This window comes from Lagenorhynchus albirostris, chromosome 18 (genome assembly GCF_949774975.1).
Source record: "Lagenorhynchus albirostris chromosome 18, mLagAlb1.1, whole genome shotgun sequence".
NCBI lineage: Eukaryota > Metazoa > Chordata > Mammalia > Artiodactyla > Delphinidae > Lagenorhynchus > Lagenorhynchus albirostris.
This window is the reverse complement of record NC_083112.1, coordinates 6,616,710-6,635,498: the sequence shown is the minus strand read 5'-3', so window position 1 is coordinate 6,635,498 and position 18,789 is coordinate 6,616,710. Positions and strand designations below refer to the sequence as shown.

Genomic DNA, 18,789 nt, shown 5'->3' with positions numbered 1-18,789 from the left:
AGCTGATTTCACGTTCGTGAAACTCTCAAAGCAGAAAGACTGTTACGTATATTAAATGGCTTGTGCAGATAGAGTGGAGATGGTCTTATCAGCTGCAGCCAGAGCTATAATTACTGATTGGGTGGGGTGGGGAATGGCAGAGTTTTGACTTGAAGCAGAATTAAAATAGGGGGGACAAAGTGCTGCTTTCGCAGCTGAACTTGGATAGAAGTTGTAGAGTCTGCCTGGGCACCTTTAACAGAAAAGCCGTTACTGGGCAGTTCCTTGTGGGTTGGGTGCCTCTCGGCTTTTTTTTTTTTTTTTTTAAAAAACAGCTTTACTGAATATAATTTAATACCATAAAGTTCATCCATTTGAAGTATAAATTCAGTGGTTTTTATTAGATGCACAGTTAGGCAACCCATTCCCACAGTTTTACAACATTTTCATCACCCACCCACCCGCCCAGGCAACCACTCATCTACTTCCTGTCTCTATTCTGGACATTTCATATACCTGAGCTAACACAGTACATGGCCTTTCGTGACATTCGCGTAATGCTTTCAAGGTTCATCCACGCTGTAGCATGAATGAGTACTTCGTTCCTTTTTATGGCTGAATAATATTCCCTTGTATGGGTAGACTACATTTTGTTTATCCGTTCATCAGTTGATGGGCATTTGGGTTGTTTAACCACTTTGGGGCTATTATGAATAATGCTGCAGTGAACATCTGTATGCAAGTGTTTGTATACAAGTTTTTTTTTACATTTACCTTGGTTATATATCTAGGAGTGGTTGGGTCCTACAGCAATAACTTCAGATTTTTGAGGAATCTTTTTAGTTTTTTTTTTTTTTTTTTTTTTTTTTTTTTGCAGTACGCGGGCCTCTCACTGTTGTGGCCTCTCCCGTTGCGGAGCACAGGCTCCGGACGCGCAGGCTCAGCGGCCATGGCTCACGGGCCCAGCCTCTCCGCGGCATGTGGGATCTTCCTGGACCGGGGCACGAACTTGTGTCCCCTGCATCGGCAGGCGGACTCTCAACCACTGCGCCACCAGGGAAGCCCTCTTTTTAGTTTTTCAATGTTACTTTTTTATATATCTACATAAATTTATTTTATCTTTATTTTGGCCGCTTTTGTTCTTTGTTGTGGTGCGCGGGCTTCTCACTGCGGTGGCTTCTCTTGGTACAGAGCACGGGCTGTAGGCACGTGGGCTTCAGTAGTTGTGGCTCGCGGGGTTGGTTGCCCGCGGCATGTGGGATCTTCCCGGACCAGGGCTCGAACCCGTATCCCCTGCATTGGCAGGCATATTCTTAACTACTGCGCCACCAGGGAAGCCCTGTTACTTATTTTTTATTGTACATTTTGAAGTATACACTTCGGTGGCTTAAGTCCATTCACCTTGTTGTGTAATCATCACATTCCTCCTCGTAGACTTTGATGACACAGTAGACACCATCGCTCGGGCCCCAGAAAGGGAAAGTGGCTTAGACTTGGACTTGGCAAAGCGGTGGGTTAGTAATGAGCCCACTCACTGCCCTCTGAGAGTGAGAACGGGTGAGGGGTCCTTGGCCCCAGACCATAGGGTCTGTCTCTGCATTGATGCTATGGCTTTAAAAATAGAAAGTGTTGGTTAAGAGGGGCAGGAGGGGGTAACTTGATGAGACTGCCCAAGTCTCATCTTAGAGGGGGGCTGCTGTCTGCCTCCTGGGGGGCGCCCACTGGGCGTGGCAGAGGGACATCATCCTCTCCCGGCACACAGGCTTATTTGCCTGGTGATCGACAGATCTGCCTGGGCCCTGGCAGGTGGCCTGAGGGGATCCTGAGCACAACGGGCCGTGGATTATATTTTCTGAGTCTCAGGAGAATGCATCGGTGTGAGGCCAGAATGTGTGTTTCCAGGGAAACCATCGTGGAGCCGGAAGAGATCTTGCAGAAGCTCAGCCTGGACCGTGGGCAGCAGCACCCTGACCTCGGCTCCCTCTGCCGGCCTCCTGGCAGGCTGGGCCCCGCTCTCCTGGGACCGCTGTGCTCCTCCCTGCCCACCCCCACCCCCCGTCCTGTCCGATGGGCGCCCGCCTTCCTGCCTTAGCCCGGCCACGCCTCCACCTTGACCACTGCCCCCCTGATGACTCCATCCTGAAATTCCCCTCGGCTTCCTCTCTCTGCTGCTGTTTTGGAGAAAACCCTGCAGTTTTTGTGTTGTATTCATATATTTCCTGAGTAGCTCTTTCACCTTCCTAGCAATAGTAACGTCACTTCCTCACTGGCAAAGACTCTCCTTTATTAAACTCTTTGGGTTAAGTCACTGGCAGACAGAAGCCTCAAATGTCCACATCCAGGGCAGGCGGCATCGTGGACCCCAACCGCTGGTTCGTGAGACAGTTCTTTTAAAATACTGACGCACCATGTAATTCAGGGCTGACAGTCACTCTTCGCTTAAATGGGAGGATGTCTGTAGATAGCAGCTCCCCTTGGCTGCATGCTATCTGTTGGTGTCGCCCATTAGCTCTTTGGCAGAGAGATTCCAAAATGCCAGCCAGGGGACTTCCTGGCGGTCCAGTGGTTAAGACTCCATGCTCCCAACGCAGGGGGCGCCGGTTCAGTCCCTGGTCGGGGAGCTAAGATTCCGCATGCCACACGGTGAGGCCAAAAAAAACCCCCAAACAAACAAAATGCCAGTCAGGAGCCAGTGCAGTTGGGAAACAGTATGAAATGAAGAGAAAGTATTTCTGAAGTTACGTCACTTACTCAGAGAAAGCCTTCAACAATGAAGTGATTTTAAGAAGTGCTTGATGTATTTATAGGCATAATCTCAACTTCCAATGATTTTTAAGCAGTTCTGTGAGTTTGACAGTCGTTTCCTCATTGCAGAAGTGGGGAAATTGGGGTTCAGAGTAATCTGCAGAAGCTCATTCAGGTAGTCAGGGGTTGAAAGCCAGGTCGTCTTCGGAAAACGATTTCTCCTCATTCCACTGCCTCTGACTGTGCTTGCGAAGTGGGAGGGTCATCTTTGTGTCTGATTAAAGTTTTACTGTAATCACATGGCCCGTTGCCCTCGGGGACCTACTAGAAGCCTCATGCAGAGTTTCAGTAGCGTGAAAGGTAATTCAGGGGCCTCAGAGTGGTTTTAGCGCGCTGTTTGAGCCGGGGCTCTGCTTTCTACCTGCTTTAGGAAGCTGCTTTTCCGTAGAGCAGTGGGTTGTGCTAGCTGTGTAAACGTCAGACCTCGGTCTGGGCGGGACCGAGTAGGCGCCTAGAGTAAACGCCAGCCGCCACGATCGCTGCTGCCGTCCTTGCGGAGACACCTGACGGCAGATGCCTGCCGGTTACTGCTGGACCGGAGGTGGAGTTGGTGGCCGTGTCAGAGGGAAATGACTGAATGGAAAGTCAGCGTGCCCTCCGTGGCTCCCCCTCCTCTCTCCCCACCGCTTTCCTGCCCTGCTCAGCTTTCCCTTTTACAGTCTGCGGCGATTTCTGAGTTAGGTGGCCAGGTGGTCCTGCCCAACTCTTAGAAGGTAAGATTTCGCCTCTCAGGTTGTCAGGTGTTAAAAATAGAGGTTGGCTGCTCACTGGCAGGCGGAGTGTTTCTGGGACGGAAGCCGCGGTCCTCGCGTGCGGACCGCACCCCCTCTTTGTGCTCCTCCAGAACCGCAGAGCCTGGGCGTCCTCCCCACTCAGACACTGACACGGTATAACAAGGGCGGCGGTGGAGCCTGACAGCCGCTCGAGGTACTTAACCTGTTCTGAGCCCTGCACCGCACCTGTGAAGCGTTGACGGGACCGCGTGGCGGGTGCCCGGTTCCTTTCTCTCTTAGGGGGCCCTGCCAGCGGTCCCGTCCCCACGGACTTTTGAGCATGTCCACGTGACGCAGGGTGAACGAGCTCGCGCAGAACTTCAGGGTCCGGTTCACTCTAAAAACCTGGATTAAGAAGCGCAGCTCGTCTTAGTCCTCGGCACGTTTTTTTCATCTTGTACTTTTTCCTTTGTCTGCTTGCCTCTTAGTAATTCTCAGCCCTGGTTTGGGGACATCGAGGGTTTTCCAGCGACGTGGTGACAACGTTTTGCTTTCTTGTGAATACATGTTTAATCGCAGGCATTATTTGTAGGTTTTTTAAGAGTAAAACATTACTTTAAAATATTTTAAAAACCACTTCGCTTATTAAAAAACTGCATCTGTGGAGCACTTCACTCACAGCTCTACACAGCGCGGCAGGTTCCCCCCACCTCGGCGCTCTGCACCCTTCTGTTGGTGGGGACTGTGCTGGCGCTGGAGGATGTCCAGCAGCGTCCCTCGCCTCTGCCCGCTACATGCCAGCACCACCCCCCGTCAGCTGCGACGACAAAGCTGTCTTCAGACATGGCCAAGTGGTCCTCGGGGGGCAAAATCACCCCCAGTTGAGAACCACTGCCCTACAGCCCCCGACTCGGTGCCCCCAGCCCCCTAGGCTCTCTGGATGCCCCCTCCCTCCTTGAGCCTCCCCGGGAGATTTACGCCCGTGGGCAGCACGGCCTCGCCCGGCCTGCCGCAGCACACAGCCGAGAAGGATTCAGTGTCCTTGTCGTGGAGTATCTTGCGTCTCAAAGGAAGGACGATCTATCAAATTGTGGTCTTTTCCTTGGTGCAGAACTGGCGGGAGTAATGTTAATTATTGAAGGGTTGGGAGTGGGATTAATATCTTGCTGTTACTTCTTTGACCACATTTCCTTTAGAGTTTGTAACATTTTCCCCCCTAATAAGCATTGTGGAACCACAGGTGGCTATATATATTGTGAGGTCTTTCAAACAGCTTTTATGTTTAAATGTTATTGCTGCCTTAGCGGGTGGACAGAAACTGGTGTTGGTCCCCAGTAAAGGTGGAAACAGGGTGGACAATGGAAATTGCGGGAAGAGGTGATATAGTCACATTCTCAGTGGACGCTGGAATCCATTCTGGGGAACGGATTTAGTAATAGCTGTAAGACCCCCCGTCATCACGAGCCCCCTGTCCTCAGGTGGAAGCCAGCCCTTTCTCACTGACCACCTGTGAACAAGAGCATGGCCTGCCGTCATAGAGCCCTGGGCGGCAGGAGGTGTGGGTCACGGGGAAGGCTGGGGACACGATGTGTAAAAGTACTGTGGTTTCTGGTACCGGCCAGGTCGGCCCCTCGTGAGTGTATTATTTCAGTCTACGACAGTGGGCTCCTTTCTGGATAAATGCCAAATGCAGAGCTTCAAGACTGGAAGGCTCAGGACAGAGGGGATCGCTCCCAGGTTCTGGTGGTCTGGAAGGCCATGTCGGAGTCACCAGCTCTCGGCGCATGGCAGGAGCAGCTGCCGTGATGTCAGTTCTTGAAGCAGCCCCATGGCGCCCGTCCTGCAGGGTCATAACGGAAAGGGGAACAAAGTGCGAGCGTCTCTGAGGACAGTTTTGGATCCTTGGGTGACGCCTGGAGGCCTCTCTCCCCCACTCAGGCTTTGAGTCCATCATCCCTCTCTTTCCTTGAACAGGAAGGATATTAACTTCTTCGCGGTACTCGTCAGCCTCTGAGTCCATGCTCCCTTTTAACAAACAAAAATCTCGTGCTGAAATTTCAAAACTATTCATACCAAAGAAAAAATTTAATTAAAATATTTGTTTTTTCAAACTACAGATGCCCTCCTTCCAGGCTTCCAACCCCCCCATGCATCCCCTTGGGAGGTCCTTGTCTGTTCCAGGGGCTTGAGGCCAGCCAGGGAGCTCTGTTCTTGCCACAGTGCTTGGTTGCAGTCAGAAGACTTAACAGAATTCCCCCAACTGCGTTGAACTCTTCTTGTAGTTTCATTCCTTACAATGACCTTCATATCTGACCTTCTCATGGGCTGGAGCAGTCGCTCGTATAATGGGGGGGCTCATCTTATTTCTAATAATTTCATGGAATTGCTTTAGGAGCTCAGAAGCGTGCTACCTCCTGTTGATAGTTCATGCATCCTTATTTTTCAAAGACGTGTTCCTAGTCGCAGAATGTAAATTCTGCCGCGGCAGGGTTTTGGTCTAGTTAGTTCACCGCTGCATCTCTGGTTTCTAGAAGTGTATCGGGCACTCAGAGACATTTGTGGCATGAAGAACAATACACAAACTCATTCAAAGGCAAAGCAGCTACTTAAGCCGCCCCAAAGTTGGGCACTGTGTTTAATAAAGCCAAAAACCTGTTTAGTAGTTGCTATCAATGTACTTGATGGGAAGCCCTGATTCCTTTGGGTTTATAAATTATTCAGTGGAAGTACGTTGGCTGATGTTTTCGGGTTATTTTATGTATGTATTTCCCATCAGTGTGTGGGTGTCGCCTGTTACGCAGAGCCACGTGGTGTCATTGGTCACACCTGTGCAGTGTCTGTGCCCTTGGAAGCCCAGCAAGGGTGGTGTTGGAATGCTGCTTGCTGTACTTATGAACGGAGTGAAATCACATTCTTTAGGTATGAGGTGGTTGTAGCATTCTCACTACCCTGTTTATAACAAGTGAAATTTCAAATCCGAAGTAGAACAAATCGGTTGAAACATTCTTGGATTAAAGAAAAGCAGTGCTAATGAGTTTTATGACTATGCATTCCAATCCCATTAATCCTGGTGGGTTCAGCCTGGTGTAACGTACGGCAGGCCTTTCTTTAGCACTGAAGTTTGGCATTAACTGCTTTGATACCATGACAGGGAAATGAGCAGAGTGAGGCCCCCTCTCAGGCTGCCTCGTCCTGCCTGAGGAAGCAGGAGGGCAGCTCTGCTGGTGGGGCCTGTGTCAGCCTGGCTGGGTCCACGCCGTACGGCATCCCTGAAGCAGCGGTCCTCAAGCTGTTTGATCTCAGGACCCTTTTCACTCTCAAAGATTATTGAGGGGCTTCCCTGGTGGCGCAGTGGTTGAGAGTCCGCCTGCCAGTGCAGGGGACGAGGGTTCGAGCCCTGGTCCGGCAAGATCCCACGTGCCGCGCGGGACAACGAAGCCTGCGCTCTAGAGCCCGCAAGCCACAACTGCTGAGCCCACGTGCGACAAGTACTGAAGCCCGGGCACCTAGAGCCCCTGCTCCGCAGCAAGAGAAGCCGCCGCAATGAGAAGCCTGCGCACCACAACGAAGAGTGGCCCCCGCTCGCCGCAGCTAGAGAAAGCCCGCGCGCAGCAACGGAGACCCAACGTGGCAAAAGATAAAATAAATAAATAAGTGTAAATAAGTAAGTAAGTAAATAAATAAAATTTTTTAAAAAATCGTTGAGAACTTTCGCTTCTGTGGGTTGTAGGTATCATGTTACAAATTAAGTCAGAACAACTTAAAATATTTATGTATTAGTCCTGCAAAAAGTAACAATAACAATAAACGATTTTACATTAACAAGTAACACGTGTTATGGAAAACATTTTTATGGAAAACTAGTTTCCAAAACAAAAAAAGTTTAATAAGAGTGGTGTTGTTTTCCGCATTTACAAATCTCTTTAATGTTCGGCCTGACAGAAGGCCACTTGGTTCTTATGTCTGATTATACCTCATTCAGTTTTGATGTGTTGTTTTAGTTGAAATACAGAAAGAAAATGTGGCCGCAGATCTGCACTTGGAAGCGGACGCGGACTTCAGTAGCCTTTTCAGGTGCTTGTGGAGAGTTTTTGGTGCCGCACAGAAGCTCGACAGGTGGCAGCTGGTACCCCGTGGAGTCTGAGACCGTGCCCGTGAGCTTTTTGTACTCTGAAATGGGTCTGTTTTGTACTTAATCAATCTTTTAGCCATCTGTGATTCTGTTTCGGTGGATGTGACTGTTTCACTGAATGATCCAGATCTACGCGTTGACAGATTTCATCGTATGTGTTTACTAGAAACACATCTGTTAACATCACCACCGAAGTCTTCAGAAAACTAAGTTTGGGGAAGCTGTCGACTGAGACCTTGGTGACAGGTACCGGTTTTCCACAGTTCCAGGATTTTTGCTTGAAAGCTCAAATTCTATCCTTGGCAACAAGCATCGCCAGTTGTTTTCCTTCCGGATTCTGTTCCGTTCATTCCGGGGCTTTCTTCCTAAAATACAGATCCTATCATGGTTCTCGGCAGCTGGACTCGATGACTTGGCCCCAGCCCCTGGCACTTTGACAGTTTCCAGCCTTGTTTCAAGCCTCTACGTTAAAAAAAAAGGCTTTAAAACAACGCAAATTTACTGGGTTGGCCAAAAAGTTCGTTCGGGATGTTCCGTAACACCTTACTTTTTGGCCAACCTAATATTAGTCTTCAGTTCTGCAGGTCAGAAGTCCAGAATAGGTCTCACTGGGCTCACGTCCAGGTGTTGGGAGGGTGTGTTCCTTTCTTAGGGCTCTCGAGAGAATCCAGTTCCTTGCCTTTGTGGGCTTCTGGAGGCTGCCCGCCCCCTCCCCCATCCTTCAGGGACCCTGGGGATTACATATCAGACCCACCCCGGGAACGTCTCGTCCAAGGTCAGCTGATGAGCACCTTCGTTCCTTCTGCAACCTCCCTGTCATGTAACCTGACGTAGTCACAAGTTCCCAGAGGTAGGATTTGGACATTTTGGGGCTGGGCGGCATTGTTCTGGCTGTCATATTCTAGCCTCTCCGTTTTTGTGTTCCGTTCCCGCTCTCTGCGTGTAAGTTGGGTAACCTCGTCCTCTGCAGAGCCCCAGATTGCAGAGACCTGTCCTGAGGTCTTCAGGTGGAACGACCACTTTCTCTTCTGCCAAGACAGAGACTCGCGTGTGAGTCAGCTCCCGCTTTGTGCCCAGCTCCCAGGAAGGATCTGTGTGTCCGTCTCCCCCTGGGCTGTGAACCTGGGCCTTAACTCATCTTCGTTTCTCTCACTGCCCTGTGGTACTTGGCCCATGACAGACAAATGCCAGTATGTTGTTGGTTTTGGACATTTGATCGTGGGCTGTGTTTTAGAGGCTACTGAATGAATGTTCGGTTTCTAACAAGTGACGTTACAGTTATGTGGGTGAGTTTCATCCTTGGGAGTTACCGAAGTACTTGGAGGTCAAGTGTCATGTTAGCTATTACAGCTCAGTATCAAATGGTTCGTGAGAAAAGTGTATATTTACATAACGATAGAGCAGATGTGGCAAAATGTTAAATGTGGGCAAATGTAGATGAAAAGTGTGTAAATATGCGCATTAACTTTCATGTAGGTTTGGACATTTTCAAAGTGGGAAGTGGCAAAGACTGAAACATTAGCACAGAATGAATATACAGAAGGTGTTGGTGGGGTGGAACGGTTGGCTGCAGCCGCTGGAAACCTGCTTTGCTGCGTTGAAGTGATGCAGCTTGAGCCGTTGATGAGCATCTTCACGTGAGCTTTTGGCTCAGCAATAACCCGCACCTGGGTTCACATCGGTGCAGAGTCATGTGCAGGAAGCTTGGCTAAACCACTCCAGCTCCTGGGTGGGTGAGTGCGTGAGCCTGTGTAGAGTAGGAACGCCGCAGTTGGGAAAACAGAGGACTTTATATGCCACTCGTCCAGGAGGTTCTTCCTGGATGCCCCTGTGAGGAGTGACCGTCACCGCATTCATTCCTTCTGGGACTGCAGGCCGCTCCCCCGGCACGTGGTGACAGCACGCCCCGCGTCAGAGCAGCGTGTGGCCCACCTGAAGTCACGGGCAGGTGGCTGCCCAGGGCCCGCGAGGGTGGTGCACTAGTGCCGTGTGCTCTGCGCTGGTGCCCTGACGCTGCGAGCGCCGGCAGGGACAGGAGAGCGGCCGGTCTCCTGACCGGAGCCCCGCGTTCCCTGGAGGACACAGCTGAGGCTTTCTGCCCCTGCTGACCTCGGTTCTCAGTGCCAGCGTGAGGAGAGCCCTCGCTCCCCAGGCCGGCCCCTCGCAGGGCCGCAGGGCGCGCACAGCTCCACCTCTGTGTCCTGCATGTGTGGGCGTAGCCTGTCTGGAAGATGCTTTGCTGTCGTTCTGACCCCACGTTTGTAGCGGTGGCGGGGTAGAACCTCTGGTTTGGAGGCCGTCTGGTCTGGTTTCCCAGCTTCTCCCCAGCGGTGCTCCCCGCGTGCTGCTCTGTCCCCGTGGTGGGACCTCGTCTGCCTTCCGGATGCTGAGCTAAACAGAATCTTTCCTCCCTGCGATGGCCGCAGGCTTGGAGGTTCTGGGGTCAAAACAGATGAAGTCTAACGTCTCTTCCTTGCCTCCCAGGAGCCTGCAGCCCCGTCTCGTCGCTCCTGAGACGTCTTCGCTCCAGGACCCAGGGATCCTCGGGTGACAAGGTGACAGTCCTCACGCCATAGTCCAGGTACGGTCTGCCTGTCAGCACCCCGGCAGGGGAGTCTGCTCTTTTTTGCTGGAATGTTACTCATTTAGGGCTTTCGCTGGCCGCTGGCTTTTTAAGTTAACTGATAACTAAGCCCTAAGTTGTCTTTTTTTTTTTTAAATTAATTTATTTATTCATTTTTGACTGTGTTGGGTCTTCGTTTCTGTGCGAGGGCTTTCTCTAGTTGTGGCAAGCGGGGGCCACTCTTCATTGCGGTGCGCGGGCCTCTCACTATCTTGGCCTCTCTTGTAGCGGAGCACAGGCTCCAGACGCGCAGGCTCAGTAGTTGTGGCTCACGGGCCCAGTTGCTCCGCGGCATGTGGGATCTTCCCGGACCAGGGCTCGAACCCGTGTCCCCTGCATTGGCAGGCAGACTCTCAACCACTGCGCCACCAGGGAAGCCCCCCTAAGTTGTCTTTTTAATGTCTCACTGCTGCGCCCATCCAGCTCTTCCGTCCCATTGACTCACCAGGAAAGGTTTGTCTTTTCACTCTAATGGGTTCTTGACTTCTTACCTGCACTTCTGCTGCGTACAGACCTCTTAACACCCTGTGACAGCAAGGCCTTCGGTGCAGGGCTCCGTGGGGAGAGGGTGTCCCCTCACTCCGGGCACCGCCTGGTCTGCAGCCCTTGGAGGGACTGTGCCCCGTGGGCGGCCACAGAGCCTCGGCCGTGATGCATCCGCTCCGTGTCTGCCTTTGACTCTGGGAGACTTTGTGGTTTCTCAAGGTCAAGGGCCAGTTCCACTTTCCATTCTGCTCCCAAGCTTCTTGTCTTGCTCCTGTGCCTCTCACTCCTCTGCTTGTCACTCTTGTCCTTAAGAATTCTCCCGTAGCTCGTTCTTGGGTTTAGGGGCTATAACGACCCGCTGCAGGTCGGTGTATTTCGGGCCGGTCCTTGCAGCCCTGGAGTCCTGGGCAGGGGCGGGGCACAGGAGCAGGCATGGAGGGCGGGGAAGGTCAAGGCCAGCAGGGGGGCTGCTCACCCCTTGTCCCTTTACATAAGAGCGGGTCCCCCTTCCCCTGATGCTTGTATTTGGGCTTAGCGTAGGGTGTAGTTTGGGGAGAGGATTCTACTAGAAAAATGCTGGAAAGCTGTTGCTCTGCTTAGGTTTTGATTAAGAAAACAGGTTCGCTGAGTGTGGAGACAGTCATTTTCGTCACTGTTTCATTTATCACAAGGGGTTTTCAGCTCTGCACCTGACTCCCCCGCCGCCCTGCAGTCTTCCAGTCGTTTGGGGCCGTTCACGTTGTTCCTTCCGAGTGTGGAGCCGTGCTAAGAACGCACACGCGATCAGGATCTGCAGCCCTCTGAGTCCTTCGTCAGGCGGCTTGGCGGACGTGTCGCCGGGACCTTCGCCTCATGGAGGCGCCTCGCAGGGACGGGCGGGGCTCCCCAGCTCCTCCTTCCCGAGAGGTCCACGCTCTGAGTGAGCACCTTGTTTACGAGGCGAGGCCGTTGCAGCTTGTAAATGTCAGAAGCAAAGGTTCCCGGGCGCACTTCCCCAAAGAGTCAGGTTAGATCCGTGCGGCAGGGAAGGGGGAGCGCGGCCCATCGTGAGCCTTGAGTAGCCTGGTCTCTCCTCCTCCTTTTCAGCACCTGTTTAGTAGAAGTGCTTAAGTGAGAGTCGTTCACGCTGCATCTCCTCCTGTCTGCTGCTCAGCCTCTCCTAGAGCCCCTTCCTGTGTAACCTGGTACCCAGGCTGCGGGGAGTGTTCACGTTTGAGTGAAGAGCCTCAGGTTGCTGGCTTCTCGGGTCGGCAGGGCCGTGATGAGGTGTCTGGGGAAGCCCTGGATGGTTCCTAGCGCTCGGGCAGATCCTGGACCGTGTCTAAATCAGGGGACTTCACAGCCCACCGGCCACACCGTGACGGCGCCCTTCCTGAGTGAAGAGGCCAGGTGCCAGCTAGTGGCGGAGGTGGCGCGTCTCCGGAGGGCTCGGGTCTCTGCCGCCTGTTTGTGCTCTTTGGTTTGTTGTATTGTCGTCTCCTGCCAGGAGAGCAGGGAACTTTGTTCTTTCCCTACAGCACAGGGAAGGGAGAGGCATATAGTAGGTGTCCGTCAGATAAATACTTGTTGGATGGATGGATGGCTAATTTGGTCTTTTTTCCAGGCTGCGAGCACGCTGAGAGCAGGGACAGCATGTTGCTTATCTTTGTAGCTCCTGCAAGTCCTAAAAGAGGGGCACAGGGTAGAAACACCATTTTTTAAAAGTGAAATAATAGCTATTTAATGTACACCATTCTTCCAGAAAGAGGAAATTCCTTTCAAATCATTCTGCCTTAACCAAGAAAAAATAGTTTCAGGTGAATTAATGGTTAACTCCATCATTGAAGCAGAGAAAGTTAAAGAAACGTTGGGCTCTGGTTTTTGGGTCCTTGAAGGTTTAAAGAGAAAGTGAATGCAGACTCACTTGTTACCTCATGGCTGTCTGGACCATGGATTAGTCAGCTGTCACTGCACACACACCGCAGACTTCGGGGCCTAAGACACCTGTCTTCTCATGGTTCATCTGGTCGGGAGTCAGAGCGTGGCTTAGCTAGCGAGGTGCCTGGAGCACCGCGAAGCTGCAGTCAGGCTGTGGACCAGGACCTGGTTCTCAGCTGAAGGCTCAGCTGGGGATGGGATCTGTGTCCGGGCTTCCTTGGGTTGTTGGCCAAATCCATGTCCTCGTGGTTTTGGGACTTAGGGCCCCAGTCTCTCGCTGGCTGACTTGGAGGCCACATTGACTGCCGCTTGGGTTTTCCCAATGTGGCCACTCACTTCCTCAAGCTGGTAAGACAGAGCCTTAAATAGTGTCACATAATTGTGGGGTGACATCCCTCCCCTTTGCCAGGTTCTGCTGGGAGAGGCAAACCCCAGCTCCCACCCCACTCCCGCTCCCACCAGGGGGAGCGGGTCACGGGCCACCTTAGACACCGTCCACCGCAGATCACCTTTCCTTGCCCCGAGAGGAGGGAGTAAATGTGCTCCCATCTGATATTCATTTTGGTGAAAAATTGTTTTGCTCCTTTCTTTTTCCACAATGACCCATGACTTTACATCTATTAAAGGATCACAACTTCTGCAGGATCCATTTATTCTCCCAGCCCACGTCGGTGTCCTTGTGGCCTCACTGGCCCCGCTGGGCAGTGGGCAGCTCCAGAGAGCTCGGATGACCCACGTCGGTGTCCTTGTGCCCTCACTGGCCCCGCTGGGCAGTGGGCAGCTCCACAGAGCTCGGATGCACTTCGGGAACGTTTCGGGTTAAGCTGCCTTTTGTGAGCTGCTTTAGAACCCAGTGGTGGCTTTGTCCCATTTTTGTATAGGAAAATGTGACCCTGAGTCTCAGGTGACTGATGCGGCTGTGAATTTCTAGGAAGAAGGCAGGCGCCCTCTTCGTGGGGCTTTCTGTGCAGCGGGGCATGTAGAGAGCATTACTTGGGGCATAAGTTGCAACTTCTATTTTCAGCCTTTAAGACTTCCTTAAAGACGATAGGAGAAGTCTGTGCTGTGTTTCCTCGTTCTCTGATGATGTGGGTTCTAAGGGTCACTAAGTGGGACCAGAGAAGGGAGAATTTCAGGTCACTGCAGTCCGGATATTGAACGTTGGCTTATGGCGAGGCCCTGGGGTCACGTTCGGGTGACATTCTGGGGGGACAGCCTGTCCTTAAGGTTATTGCACTGGAGCGTCCATTACAGCAGAGCTGGGGGCTCTGCCTGTGACGTATGGTGTACACACGGTCCATCCGACGTGCAGGAAAACAGCCGCTTCACACTCAGCACCACCGGCCAGCTCTGGTCCCGTGTCCAGCGCTCTGGGCTGCTCTCTCCGTCTCGGGCTCAGCCTTATCCTCTGGTCCACTCTCTCCTGGCCCTTGATCACTCGGTCCTGCATTCCCGTATTCACAGGCCCTCGTGCAACTGGCCCTTTGCTTCCGATGCCTCACAGTGACTTGGGCTAAACGGCATCACGTTCTCTGTAATGGAGGCGTTCTGTTACCACCCAGTGGACGTGTCCTCTAGGTGTGTGACGTGAGAGAAAACCTTGTGGCAGGAAAACAGGTGAGGTGGCGAGCCACGAGGGAGGCCGTGGTGTTTCTTTCAAATCGTAAATGCTTTTCTCTTGGGGGTGAGTGTCTGAAGTTTTGGCCACCAGTGAAAGTAGGTTGCCAGTACGCCAGCAAGACCCGTCATAAAACATGCATCTCCTACTAGGGTTATTCCTGCAGGGCGCACCCCACCCCACGCAGATAATCCCCATGGTAACCAGGGCGTGGGTGCTGGGAATAGTTCAGGGCTCTGAGGGGAGCAAACAGGGACGGGGAACAAATGCTGGTACATATGAAAGAATAGAGCATTTGCTTGTGCAAAGGGGCTTCGTTAGTTGGATTAAAATACCTGCTCAAAGGCGAACATATCGATTTGCTACCCAGGTACAGAAGGCCGTTACCCTCTAGTCTGTCCTGCACGAGACCTGATTAATCCTCCTGGTGTATGTTGTTGATGCCCTTCCTCTGCATCTCGAGTGTGAATCCCTCAGCTGCCCACCCGTGACTTTCCTAGGTGCACGGCCCTGGCCGGTCCAGCTCCCCACACCCCGGCCCAGCCTCACCTGTGCAGTCTGGCCAGGGTCACCTGCGGCGCAGTGGGCCTGAGCTTCGTCTCCCGGGCAGGTCAGGGTGTGACCTGCTGGAAGGTGGGAGGTGAACCTTAAAATTCACGTATGTCCCGCACAGTGCATAGCGCAGAAACACGGATCTACAAGTTCCTCTCTCCCAGCTTTGGAATAACCTATGAACCACTTCGTTTTTCCTAAACCTGTGCTGGTTTCTGGTGACGACGAAATGACCTCGTGTGTGTGTCTGGCGAAGAGCTGGTGTGTGTAGATCAGTGCTGGTTTCCAGTGGACCCCAGCTCCCCAAGAGTCTCTTCTCCAGCTCAGTTTTGGGAAACTGTCCCTGATTTTTCACACCTTCTTTACTTTTGAACCAGTGCATTTTCTGGAAATTCCGAGTTTTTTCAGAGTTGCTTGTGACGGTGGGAAGACTGGGGGAAGGGAGGAAATTACAGGCGTTTGGGGATTAAGGTAGGCGCAGGCTTACGGGTAAATCGGTGCGCTGCCTGGGTGTGTTAGGGTTTGTTGAGTGAGTAACTGAGTACATGGAAGAATAACGGTCTGACTGTGCAGTGGAATTAGATCAGCCTGGCAGGAACCCCCTGCCTGCTCTGGTTCCAGATGCCAGGTGTCCTGGGGCATTTTGAAAGAGGACGTTTCTAGAAGGAGCCACCGAAAACTAATTGACCTTTCAGGATGCCTCAGAGGCCTAGAGAATTGAAGAGGCAATGTTCTGAGAGTTAGTCTGAGTCCTGTCTTAGGGGAAAGGTATTTAAGCCATTTCTTTTCCGTTTGAGATTGGAGAGCCAGTTCGGTAACGGTCGTCAAGGCCCAGGTGAAGTGCTCACAGTTCACACGCGCACAACCTGATGAAGCTCAGGACCGGGGCCCCTGTGGACCCTGCGCTGGAGGGCCGAGGTGACGAGTCTCCCCCTGGACCCTCCCCCCAGAGTTTGTACGTCGCTCGGTTTCACGTCGCTGTGAACCAGGGAGAGAACTTTGTTTTCTTTACATCCTGGAGAATAAGTCTGGCTAAGGCATGTGTCAGAGGAGCTCGGAGCTCCTGACGGGACACGCATTTCTGTTGTAACGTGTTTCTGCACACAAAACCGGGCATGTGTCCTGTTAAAGCGTGGCCTCCCTAGTGATGGAAATGCCGTCCAGAGACATAAAGACTCTCTAATCACATCCTGCTGGCTTTAGGAGGAAACGTTTCCAGATTGTGTCTGGTTTTCATGAAGGAGGACTCACTGGATCTTCCGCCGGCTGCTCGGCGCTTGTCATTCTTGGATTTGGGTAAACAGTGTTGGAAAGGTTGTGTGGTTAAGTAGGCAGCATTCACAGCGTCTGGCGAGGTGTCAGTTCATGACTGCCTTGTGGCGGGAACGCAGAGCTGCCGGGGAGTGTGTGCCCCCTGCTTCTGTGAGGCAGAGGCGACGGGCAGGTGCTGAGACTGAAAAGGGAAGGAGCAGTGCTGGCTCGGCACTGGAGGGATTTTCCTCTCAGCGTGCTTATCGTTACCTCATTTAGTCCTCGTGAGCTCCTGCACGGGCAGGGCCGTAGGGCCACCCCATCTTTCAGATGTGGAAACTGAGGCCCCAGCCACGCGGACTAGTTTAACACAAGGAACCTGAGCCTCACGAAAGCCCTGGGCAGAGGGGACAGGGACTCCAGCTGTCCCCACAGTGGAGCGGGGTGGGCTGGGGGTGGGACACCCCCCATGATGGGAGGGACCGTCCGGAACTATTTCAAGGCTTCATAGACCAGACTATGTCGCTTGGGTTAGATTTTAACCCAACTAGCATCTTCTTGCCTGTGTATTCATTTAGAGAAACAGAACCGAGCTCCTTGGTGAGTCACACCCTTAAATATCCAGCTAATAAGATCTCCTTTGATGGACAGACCCTCGTTAGTCGTTGACGGTCACGCCGAGTGTATGACCTAAGATGAAGGACGGAAAGACAGCCCGTGTCCTGTTAGTTTCCTGAATTTAAGTCAGCGATAGTACTGAGTGTGTGCTGTGGGCACTCGACGTGTTACCGGTCCCGTAAGCACTGCTGGGGGGACGGAGGGTGACTAGATGGGGCCCTGCAGTGGGACGTGTGGATGCTCCGCCCCACGATGGGGGACTGCTCCCCCTGGCCATTAGCTGTGCCATCTGTCCCCCCTTCTTTCTTCCTTTTTTTTTTTTTTTTTTTCAGTACGCGGGCCTCTCACTGTTGTGGCCTCTCCCGTTGCGGAGCACAGGCTCCGGAGGCGCAGGCTCAGCGGCCATGGCTCACGGGCCCAGCCGCTCCGCGGCATGTGGGATCTTCCCAGACCGGGGCACGAACCCCGTGTCCCCTGCATCGGCAGGCGGACTCTCAACCACTGCGCCACCAGGGAAGCCCCCCACTTCTTTCTTACACAGCCTCTCTCCCCCCCAGCACCCCCCCAGGACCCAGGAGATCCTAATTCAGAGGACAGCTCAAAGCTCTGGAGGCAGTAAGATGTGGGTCTGAGCCCCGACTCCATCTTTGATTGGCTTGCCTGCCCTCCACCAGGTGACCTGGGAGAACTTCACAGAAGTCACTTGATCTGTGCTGGGCCGGCATCGTTAGTTTAAAAACTGTCCCCACGGGACTCTGATGGGCGGCCAGGGTTGGGAATGACTGAGTTCTAGTCTGCCTGGGTCCCCCTATTTCCAGAATGCCAAGTATTGCCTGCTGGATATGGTGATGTGAGAATTAAATAAGGTCATTCATGTAAAGGATCTTCCCTTTGGCTGGTGCCCCAGGTGTTAGCTGTTGCTGTTGTTTTTCGCTTTAGGAAGTAACACATCTCACTGCCATAGATGACATGGCAAGTATAGAAAAGATCCGGAAGATAGTCTCAGTTAATATCTTGGTATTTACACCCCACCTCCACTTAATCCTCATCGGGATCATACCATGTAGTTTTTAATTTGACGTTTTCCCACGGTACTAGAACTACTGAAGACACTCACTGTCTGCACCCCGTCTGGTAGCAGACTCGCACCTGGACGATCTCGCTCTAGGCCCCGGGCTGGTGCCGCATCCTCGCCCTCAGCCTGGGACTGTCTGCTTGGGCCTCTGCAAGGCGTGATCGCGGGTGATGGGACCGCTTCAGCCCCCCGGGCCACACGGGGTTCCCTGCCCCTCAGTGGCTTGGTGCCTGGCCCACAGGGGGCGCTGTGCCCGCGGTCAGCGGTTCCAGTTCCCTGTGGCATCCCTGCATTGGAATCTGCCCCTGGAAGCTGCTCTGCGGGGTGGGTGCGTGCCTGAGCTGGACCCCAGGGCCGCCCTCCTGGGCCTGGTGGCTGGGAGTTAGGACTGAGGTGCAGAACATACCTGCCGTAGTTTACGGGACCTCAGAGGCCTCTGGCGCGTCCTGCAGTCCGTTCTGTTGAATCGGTAGGAAGGGTCAGCCTGGGGGCAGGGGTCCTGGGGGTTGGCTTTCTGGTAAGGCCGAGGATGGCGGGCCTTGTGCCCCCCATGCCGGTGGAGACCACATTACCTGTTGGTTGTGGATTTCAGCCAAGCACAAAGTGTCTTCACTGGAAGCAGAGACAGGCCCAGGTGCCTTGCGGGCTTTAGGCCTCTGTCCTCGCTGGGTGGAGTGGACCTTTTCTTCCCCGTGGAGGTGGTGGTCTTTGAGACGGACCGTTAAGCCTGGTCCCACACCCCTCTTCAGGAGCCCCATCACCCCTCGGCCCGGCCCTGACGCTCTGCTTCCTGGGCTGGGACGGGTTTATGCTTTTCCCTAAACCTGGCCGTGTCAGCACAGGGCATCTTAACAGCTGTGAGATCTGCGAATTTTGGAGGAATTCATTTTTATCCTCAGCATGGCCGTGCTGCCTGGGGTCAGACAAGTGTAGATCTTGAGGGCCTTTAAGAGAGACTCTGGGTCCTGGAGGCAGACAGGCTACTGCTGCCCATTGAGGACGTGGGGTGTGAGCCGGCCG

The 18,789-nt window shown here is 53.0% G+C and overlaps 1 protein-coding gene across 4 annotated transcripts in view; it reads left to right on the top strand.

The window, feature by feature from the left end:
* SLC7A1 (solute carrier family 7 member 1) overlaps positions 1 to 18,789 on the top strand; it is a 67,280-nt gene that overhangs the window by 24,733 nt on the left and 23,758 nt on the right. For 3 of the 4 annotated variants that reach the window (XR_009536706.1, XM_060128920.1, XM_060128919.1), the window contains exon 2: positions 10,114 to 10,210. The exons of the other annotated variant lie outside the window; for it this stretch is intronic. The gene's annotated coding sequence lies outside the window, so the exon portion shown is untranslated. The remainder of the gene's footprint in view (positions 1 to 10,113; positions 10,211 to 18,789) is intronic. 4 annotated transcript variants of the gene reach the window in all.